The following is a 9,250-nucleotide window of genomic DNA, read 5'->3' on the forward strand; positions in this document are numbered from 1 at the left end:
CTTTTTCTGCAAATATTTATTATGAAAATAAGTTGTACCCAGAGATGATGGTCCTAAGGCTTTTGAAGCCATAAACCAATACCACAGGTTCCTTTATAATATGTCTAGGAAGCCTTCATAATTGTGTACTGCAACCAATATGGTTTGTTATGTATGTGGGTATACATGTGAAAGTATGTACACGTATACCTACAAATACATCTATGCATGTCTATGCTTTTACACACATATGCCTGCCTATACACATACAAAGGGTCTTAAAAATGTTTTTGGAAAAATGGAATTCAAAGATAATGGATTTTTTAATCTATGAATTTTTGAAGCCTCTCCTACCTTCATATCATATCATCCATATCTCCCTATGTAGTCAAAGACCTTACTTTTAACAAGGTTTGCAAAGTCAGATATATTCTTTAGTACAATAAGTTCATTAGGCCATGACTCTTATCCTGGGGAGGTTGTTAAAATTACATATTCTCAGGCATCAGTTCTTGAAATTCTATTTCAAAAGGTCTGGAATAGAGTCAAGTCTCTGTAGTTTGAAAGATCTCCCTTGGAAGGAAAAAAAAATGTTCTAGTTAAGTACCACTGGCAAAGTAGAAAGCCAGCAACAGCTAGTTGGTCTATACCCACTCCCTTTTCCTCTTTATTTCAATCACTATTCTTGCTACCACCAAGAGTACTTACAAGGCTAAGAGGAGAGTCTTTTTCAAAGAGTAGTTGCTACATAAAGGAGGGAACTCTGGTAGCATAGTGGTTACATGTTGGGCTGAAGACTGCAAGGTCAACTGGTCAAACTTTCTCCTTGGGAGAAAGACGAGACTTTCTACTCAGAAACCCACAGTGGCAGTTCTACCCTGCCCTACAGGGTATGTATGAGTTATAGTCAACTTGATGGCAGTGGTTTTTCATTTGGGGTTTTTGTTTTCTTTTGTTTTGTCTTAGTTACTTCATAGCTAACCAATCCAGACCTTGATGCAACAATAAAAATCTATCAGGAAATCAATACAAAATTGACATTGATCTGTACTAAATAAACTTCACTTGCCCAAAGTCATCAATGTGAGTGGTGAAGATGGAAGTAGTACTCAGACTGTTTACCATGAATAATCCAAGCCAGAAGCTACCATACATTCTGAATGTCTAAATCTATACTTTCTTAGGTAATCAACTACATTAAAGTGCACTAGATGCCCTGGTGGCTTAGTGAGTAACATATTGGGTTGTTTTAACTGCAAGATTACCCATTCAAAGTCACCAGCTGCTCTGAGTGAGAAAGATGAGGCTTTCTGCTTCCATAAAGATTTAGTCTTGAAAATCCGCAGAGGTAGTTCTATTCTGTCCTATAGGGTCGATATGAGTTAGAATTTATTTGATGATAGTGAGTGAGCTCAGCTGAAGGAACCTTGATGGTACAATAGTTAAGCTACTAGCCTGCTTACCAAATGGTGATGATTCCAATCCACCAAGGAGCTCCATGAGGGAGAGATTTGGTGATCTTTGCCCATAGAGATGGCCCTATGGCAGAAGTAAGCAAACTTTTGAGATAGAAGAGCCAATCCTGTCCCTCACAACAAAATTATTTGAGAGCCATAAATAATTTTTACAAAAAAAAGAATTCACCATTATCTGAATAATATACTGTTAGGCAGGGTTCTCTAGAGGAACAAAACCAGGATACTTATGATTGTGTGTATATAAATATGTATATATACATATACACACACAATCATATATATATATATACATATATATGTATATATACACACACACACAATCATATATATATACAGAGAGAGAGAGAGAGAGAAGGAATACAACACCAAAGCAGGTCCTGATGGAACCTCAAGTTCTAGTGATGCACTGCACAGCGACACAACCCACCAGCAGCATAGGGAAGCAAGTCCCGATGGAGTCTCAAGCGCTAGCGATGCATGCAGGTGACATGATCCACTGGTTGGCTGGACCCACAGGTAGTGCACCACACAGTTGAGGCAAAGAACTAGCTCAGGCAACAGCACACTGGCCCAATCACCATGGAGAAAGAGAGAAGGAGGCCAGCCTCAGAAAGCCATTTATCTCAGTCATCCTCCAATCAAGCTGCAACCTGATGTACAGGTTAAATTCCGCCCACATGTTCCTATGGGAGTCAAGTTGGCACAGAAAAAAGTAACTGACATATATCCTTTAAATGAAACTATGATAGTTTAATTTTAATTTGGGATTTTCTTTCAGAGCCACAGGTATGTAATATAAGAGGTGCACATGGCTCAAGAACAGCAGTTTACAGACCCTTGCCCTCTGGGGCAGTTCTACTCTGTCATATGGGGTCTCTATGAGATGACATTGACTTGGCAGGACATAACAACAGAGCTTAGTTACATGGAAAAGAAAAAAAAAACCTCTTGAAAATAATAGGGAACTTCTTGAATTTGAGCAATGTATGCTGGGCTTGGGGTGTGTGTGTTTATTTACTATTTTTTAGAGAGAAAGCTCTGATTGAGACAAGTCAATGATATTAAGTCACTATCTTATTTTTAATGTCTGCAAGTCCTTTTAAGAATTTTGCTAATATCCACTTCCTTTCCCTGCCTCTCCCTCTCCCATGTCCCCCCAGAACTGTCACCCTATTGTTCACTCTTCCGGCTTGTTTATCCTGCCTATACCTTTCAGATAGACACACAATGACAATATGCACAAACACAAGACTGAGCACAACAAAGCAACAATAGAAAATAAAACAATAGCTGCTACAACAACAAAAAGGCAATGACAAAAGGAAGAAAAGCCTATAAATAGCTCAAGGTCTATTTGTTGTTCTTTACAAGTGTTTTCCAGTTGAGTCTGAAGGGGCCACCACACCCTGGCCCCACAGTCTATTTTTGGTGTTCCCTGGGAACTTCATTGATTTCCTATCCCCCCTCTCCCCTTACAGAAGGGTTGTGGGAAGAAGACGGGCCAGTCAGGGTGCAGTGTCAGTGTAGCACCGATGAAACAGACAGCTTTCCTCTGGTTATTTAATGCTTCCTCCCCACCCCACTATCATGACCCTAATTCTACCTTATAATTCTGGCTAGACCAGAGCATGTACATGGGTAGAGATAAGAGTTGGAAACACGGGGAATATAGGACAGATAAACTCCTTGGGACCAATATTTAGAGTGGTCATACCAGGAGGGGAAGAGGAAGGTGGGGGGAGAAAGGGGAAACTGATCATAATGACCTACCTATAACCCCTTCCCAGATGGATGGACAACAGACAAGGGGGTGGGGGTAGACATCAGACAGTACAAGACATGAAAAATAATAATAATTTGTATATTATCAAGGGTTCATGAGGGAGGGAGGGTGTTGGAGGGAGGAGAAAAAAATGAGGACTTGATACCAAGGGCTCAAGTAGAAAGAAAATGCTTTGAAAACATTGTTGGCAACATATGTACAAATGTGCTTGAGACAACGGATGTATGTATGGATTCTGACAATATCTGTACGAGCCCCCAATAAAATGATTTTTTTTAAAAGGACTTTGCCATTTTCACCACCAAGGAGAACAGAAGTGAACCAGACAGAGCTGCTGATCTGCAAACACTAAGAAGTTGATCTTAGACATAACATTCATCCTAGGGCAGGTGCATGAAACAGTGTCTTATTAAAGCACAGGTTTGAAGTCATACTTCTCAGTTAATCTCTCTAAGATTAGTGTGTTAGTCTGGGTAGACTAGAGGAACAAATTCATAGACACTCATATGTCTATAAGAAAAAGGTTCAAAAAAAAGAAAAAGGTTCATATACAAGAGCAAATGAATGTTGAGAACATGTCCAACCCAGTCCAGATCAAGTCCATAAGTCCAATATTAACCCATATGTCCAATACCAATCTAAAAAGTCTTCTTCAGACTCATGAAACACATGCAATGACACAGAATGCAGGAAGACCACAGGCCAGTGGGTTGGAAGTCTTCTGGATCCAGTGGCGTTGAAAGCATCTCAGTGCTGGCAGAGGTCTCTACGTGGCTTATCCAGCTCCAGAGGTGTGGTTGCATCAGAGTAGGTCCATGTGGATTCTCCAGCTCCCAGGTTGTAACACCATGTGTCTTGTCAGTAGAGTGTCTCTAAGTGAGTGAGAAGCGAGAGTGGTGTCTCTCGCCTCCAAGGAGGAAATTACAGGAGTTCCTGGAATTCTCAAGAGAAGGCCATGACCACACAGAGGTCATATTGGTTATATCTTGATTGACAGGTAAGACTCCACCTCTTCATTCGTAATCCTCTCAAATTGTCACCAGATTATGTAACTACCACACTTCGGTTTCAAAAGTAAACCAAGCTCTTTTAAGCTTCATCTCCTTTGTGCAGGCAGCATCCTCTGCTGAAAATACACTTATCTCCCTGGTAGCACAGTGGTTGCGCATTGGGGTGATAACTGCAAGGTCAGCAGTTTGAAACTACCAATCACTCTGAGAGAAAAACGAGGAGGCTGTTTATTCCCATGAAGAGTTGAAGTTTCAGAAACCCCTGGGGCCAGTTCTACTCTGTCCTATAGGGCCACTATGAGTTCGCATAGACTTGACTGAACTGAGGGTATATATGAAGGGTTACCCTCCAAAAAATGGAAGCTGTTTTTCAAAGCTGTATCATTATTATAATTTTTTTACAAAACAACCTTATTACCTTCAAAGTACTCTCCATTACACTTAATACGTTTTTCAAATCTGTGATCCCATTCTTGAAAACATTTTTCAAATTCGTGTTTGGATGGATGAGAGCGCCTCCCTTGTTTTTTTCTTTACCTCTTCTACATCATCAAATCACTGTTCTTTCATGTCCCTCTGTATTCGCGGAAACTAAAAGTTGCACAGAGTAAGATCAGGTAAGTCAGGTGCATGGGGCAAGACAGGCATGCTGTTTTTGTCCCAAACTGGCTCACTGAGATGGCTGTGTGAGCAGGTGCATTGTCGTGGTGGCAAAACCAGTCCCCAGTCTTCCACAAATCAGGTCTTTTTTTTTGGTCACACACGGTTACACAATCTTTTCAGGACCTCTAAATTGAAAGCTTGATTAACAGTTTGACCTGCTGGAATGAACTCCAAATGCACTATGAGCTGACATTTTTGTCCGTTTGGGAAGTTCACTAATGTCCAGAATGAGGTTTGTCATTAATAAACATTTCACCTTTTTGAAATGAGAAAACCACTCACTCATACACTTGAGTTTTTCCCATAGCACTGTCCTTATAATCTGTGTTCAATATCACAACAGTTTCTGTAGCTTTTTCTCCAGAGCAGGAAACAAAATTTCACAGCAGCACGCTGTTCTCTTAAATCAGCCATCACAAAACATAAGGTTCAAGTGAAACTTCTTGTATGAAAAAAATTCACTGTGAACATAAAGTGAGTTGTTCGATGCTCGCTTACTACCAAAAATGTGCACTATAAAAGCTCCGCTCCGCCCAGCTCAATTCTGGTTTTTCTCTTGGGGGGGGGTACCCCCTCATATATATAGAGAACTCTTACTCATCTTTCAAGATTCAAATCAACATTGTCATTTTCTGATGTCCGCATCTCCCAGATAATGCTGTTTTATGTCTACTCCCAAGTGATTTAAACATATGTTCAATCATAATAAACGTATCGTAATTGGTGGCTTTTAGAATTTTGCTTGAGCCACAGATGTTGTTATTGTTAGGTGCTGTTGAATCGGCTGTGACTCCAAGTGACTCCATGTACACGACAGCCTGAAAACACTGCCAAGTCTGGTACCATCCTCACAACCGTTATGTTGGAACCCACTGTTACAGCCACTGCATCCATCCATTTTCTTCAGGCCCTTCCTATTTTTTCAAACAGTTTTATTGGCATATAATTTACATTGAATACACTTCAATAGTTCAATTGTTCAATCATATCAAGGAAATTGTACAATCATTGCCATATCAATTTTAGTACTCCCATGGTTAAATCACCTTTAAAATGAGCTGTGTAATCACAGTCAGTTCTAGTGCTCCCTACCCCCTTGTGTCCTCAAAACCCCCTTCCCTCCCTATCATTCACTCCCACCCCTGCATCCCCTATCAATTTCCGTATTCGTTATTATCACTATGCATCCAGTCTTCTTGTGGCTCACAAACTGGGAAACCCAAAAGAAGCAATAGAAGCAAAATTCAAAATAATTCGTTTAGCATAAAATAATAATATAAAGACCAAAGTACAAATAATGAGTAAGAAAGAAAAGACCATCATTAACATTCCAAAAACCAGGGAAGAAATATCTGTAATGGAACAAGTAAGAGATACTTGCACACAGAACCAACTCAGGTCCAGTCTATTGGGAGGTCATTTGGCCAATTATAGAGTTCAATTCAGCATATTCAAGGTTACAATAGTCTCTGCCTGACAGCATGGCTGTTTGAGACTCTTGCTTGTGGCTACAGCAGATGCGCTGCCTATGACCATGCCAGTGGCTCAGTCTGACCAGATACTCTGCGGATGGGTTTTGGGCTCCCACTGTCTTCCGTAGCCTTCTGCACTTTGGGTGCTCATAATTTTAGCTCTGATACATTTCCCTTTGCCATATTTGAATCCTTAATTGTCATCTTTGCATCACACAAGCTGATGTGCTTCTTCAATGTGGACCTAGTTGACTCCTCACTTAGCTGGCTATTGTTTGAATACATAGCCTTAAATATTCCAACTGATAGCCAGGCACCATCCACTTTCTTCACCACCCTTCCCTGTAGCACCCTTATCTTCAGTGATCATTTCATGAAGGTGAGTATCGAGCAGGCCCTTCCTCTTTTTCACTGCCTCTCTACTTTCCCAAGCATGATGTGTTTTTCCAGGAATTGTTCTCTCCTGATAATATGCTCAAAGTACATGAAATTATATGAGGCCTGCAAAGCCTAAAATATTTAACTACCTGACCCTGATAAATTGTGTTGATCCCCTGATAGAACATAAGTAATTTGAGAGCAAGGACTCATATTTTTCATATATATATCCCACTCCTAGCCTGGCTGGCACATAGTAGGCACACAGATGTTTGTTTAATGAAAGAGTTCATTAATAGATACAACTGGTACGTTAAAAAGCATTATTTATGATACAAGAGCTATATAAAGTTTTTCAAAAATAGAACTGAAAGATAATGGATTTTTCCCAGGTACTTTCAGAAGCCCCTTTGTGTGATCAAAATTCAATTTTATCCTCATATCCCAATAAGTTATACTCCCTTGGGATAAAATTTTCCGGACCTCTAAATGAGAACTGAGAACAAACGACTTTTCTGCTCACTTCACGAATAAGCAGTCTCAAGGTCACTTTAAAGACAAAATATAGTCTTTTGGTAATTTAATTATTATAATATATTCATCCTAATATGTTAATTTAAAATCACGTCTTTCTGCCCTCCCCATGTGAAGAGTTATAGGTTCTATTCTCTCTCCCCATTCTTGAGATGCTCTTTGAAACCTTCTCAGGGTAGGAATCCCTGGTGGCAACACTGTAGGGCAAGCCTTGGACTGCTAACCTCATGATTGGCAGTTCAATCCCACCAGCTCATTGGGAGAGAGATGAGGTGCTCTGCTCCCCTAAAGATTTACAGTCTGGAAACCCTATATAAGTCATTAGGTGCTGGAATCAACTCTATAGTCGTGGACATTATGGGAGCAGGCGCAGGGAGTACAGGGAAAGAGGCCTGTCATTCCTTTCTTATAGGATGGCTTCCCACTCTTTAGGTCTACAGCTTTTTTATGAAGTCTTCAAAGGACCCTAACAGTAAGGACAGTAAGGCTGATGCATTTTGATTACAGTTGGTAGTTACCAACTCCTTCTTCAGCTCCTGGATTGTTACTTCCAGCCCTTTGCTGCTAGGTAGCTCTAGTGACAGGATCTACAATGATCTCACCTCTCTCCCCTGAGTGACCTCCATTTGGCTCCCAGAAAACATTCAAACAGCTCTTGCCCTGACAAACTCTGGAAATATGGGCCAATCCCAACACATTCAATCCTGTTCTCCTGCCAAGGGCCACATTAGCTTTCTTAGAACAGAGACGAGCTCCAGTCTGCTGCCTGTCTACTGCAGGACAGGAACATCAGGATCTCTGAGTGCTCCATAAAAGATCCGTTTTCTAGTCTTGAGGTGAATGACGTAGTATCCCCCTGCACACACCCTTTGAGGAGGGTATAGTCTTAGTTTAGCAACAGCTCTCTGTAATGAAATGTTTTCACAAATTTCCATTCCTTTTCCCCTCCACAATCATACTCCTTTTCATTTCTTGGAACCTGTTATGGATGATTTTCTTTGTAAAATCTGTATATGGTGGCCTGGCTTTGAAATTTCCCATCAATTATGTGGCATGTACTATGCCGTCCTGGAAACTTTATTTGAATACCATATTACTTAAAGCTTAAATTCTTCTTTCTAATTAGGTTAAAACATGTTAGATTGGCTCTAGTGCAAGCTCCAGGTGGATTCACATAGCCAAATCCCCTTTGGAGCAGCCCTGGTGGCACAGTGGTCATGAGGTGGGCTGCTAACTTCAAGGTCGACCGTTGGAAACCACCAGCTGCTCCAAAGGAGAAAGACAAGGTTTTCTAATCCCATAAAGAATGGAAACCCATAAAGGGTAGTTCTATACTTCCCTAAAAGGTCACTGTGTTAGTCTGGGGACTTTAGAGAAACAAATCCACAGAAACTCATGTATAAGAGAGAGTTTTATAAAAAGGTTAAGTGCGCATCAAGGAAATTTCCCAACCCAGTGCTGCCCAAGCTCACAAGTCCAACATTAACCCATATGTCCAACACCAATCCACAAAGTCCTCCTCCATCTCACAAAACACACACAATGATGTCAACTGCCCAAGCCCACAAGTCCAACATTAACCCATATGTCCAACACCAATCCACAAAGTCCTCCTCCATCTCACAAAACACACACAATGATGTCAACTGCAGGAGGAATGCCAGATCAGTGAATGTGTAAGCATATCAGCACTGTCAGGGGTCTCAACACGGCTGCTCCAGCACCCAGGGCTGCATCGGAGTAGGTCCATATGGCTTCTCCTCAGAGATGTCTTGCAGGAAGTGAGCCTTGCCAGCTAAGGCAGGGAATTGGCTAAGACAGATGTACCCTGGTCCGACCATCAGAAAGCAAGAGACCCGAGAACTCGAAAGGTGAAGCTCACTGAGCCATTTATCCCTCTGCCCTTCAATTAACCCCACATGTGTTTATCGGCCAGGTTGGCACAATAAACTA

This window comes from Echinops telfairi, unplaced genomic scaffold, assembly GCF_000313985.2.
Source record: "Echinops telfairi isolate 266 unplaced genomic scaffold, ASM31398v2 ScPeMD7_7427;HRSCAF=8465, whole genome shotgun sequence".
In the NCBI taxonomy this organism is placed as follows: Eukaryota; Metazoa; Chordata; class Mammalia; order Afrosoricida; family Tenrecidae; genus Echinops; species Echinops telfairi.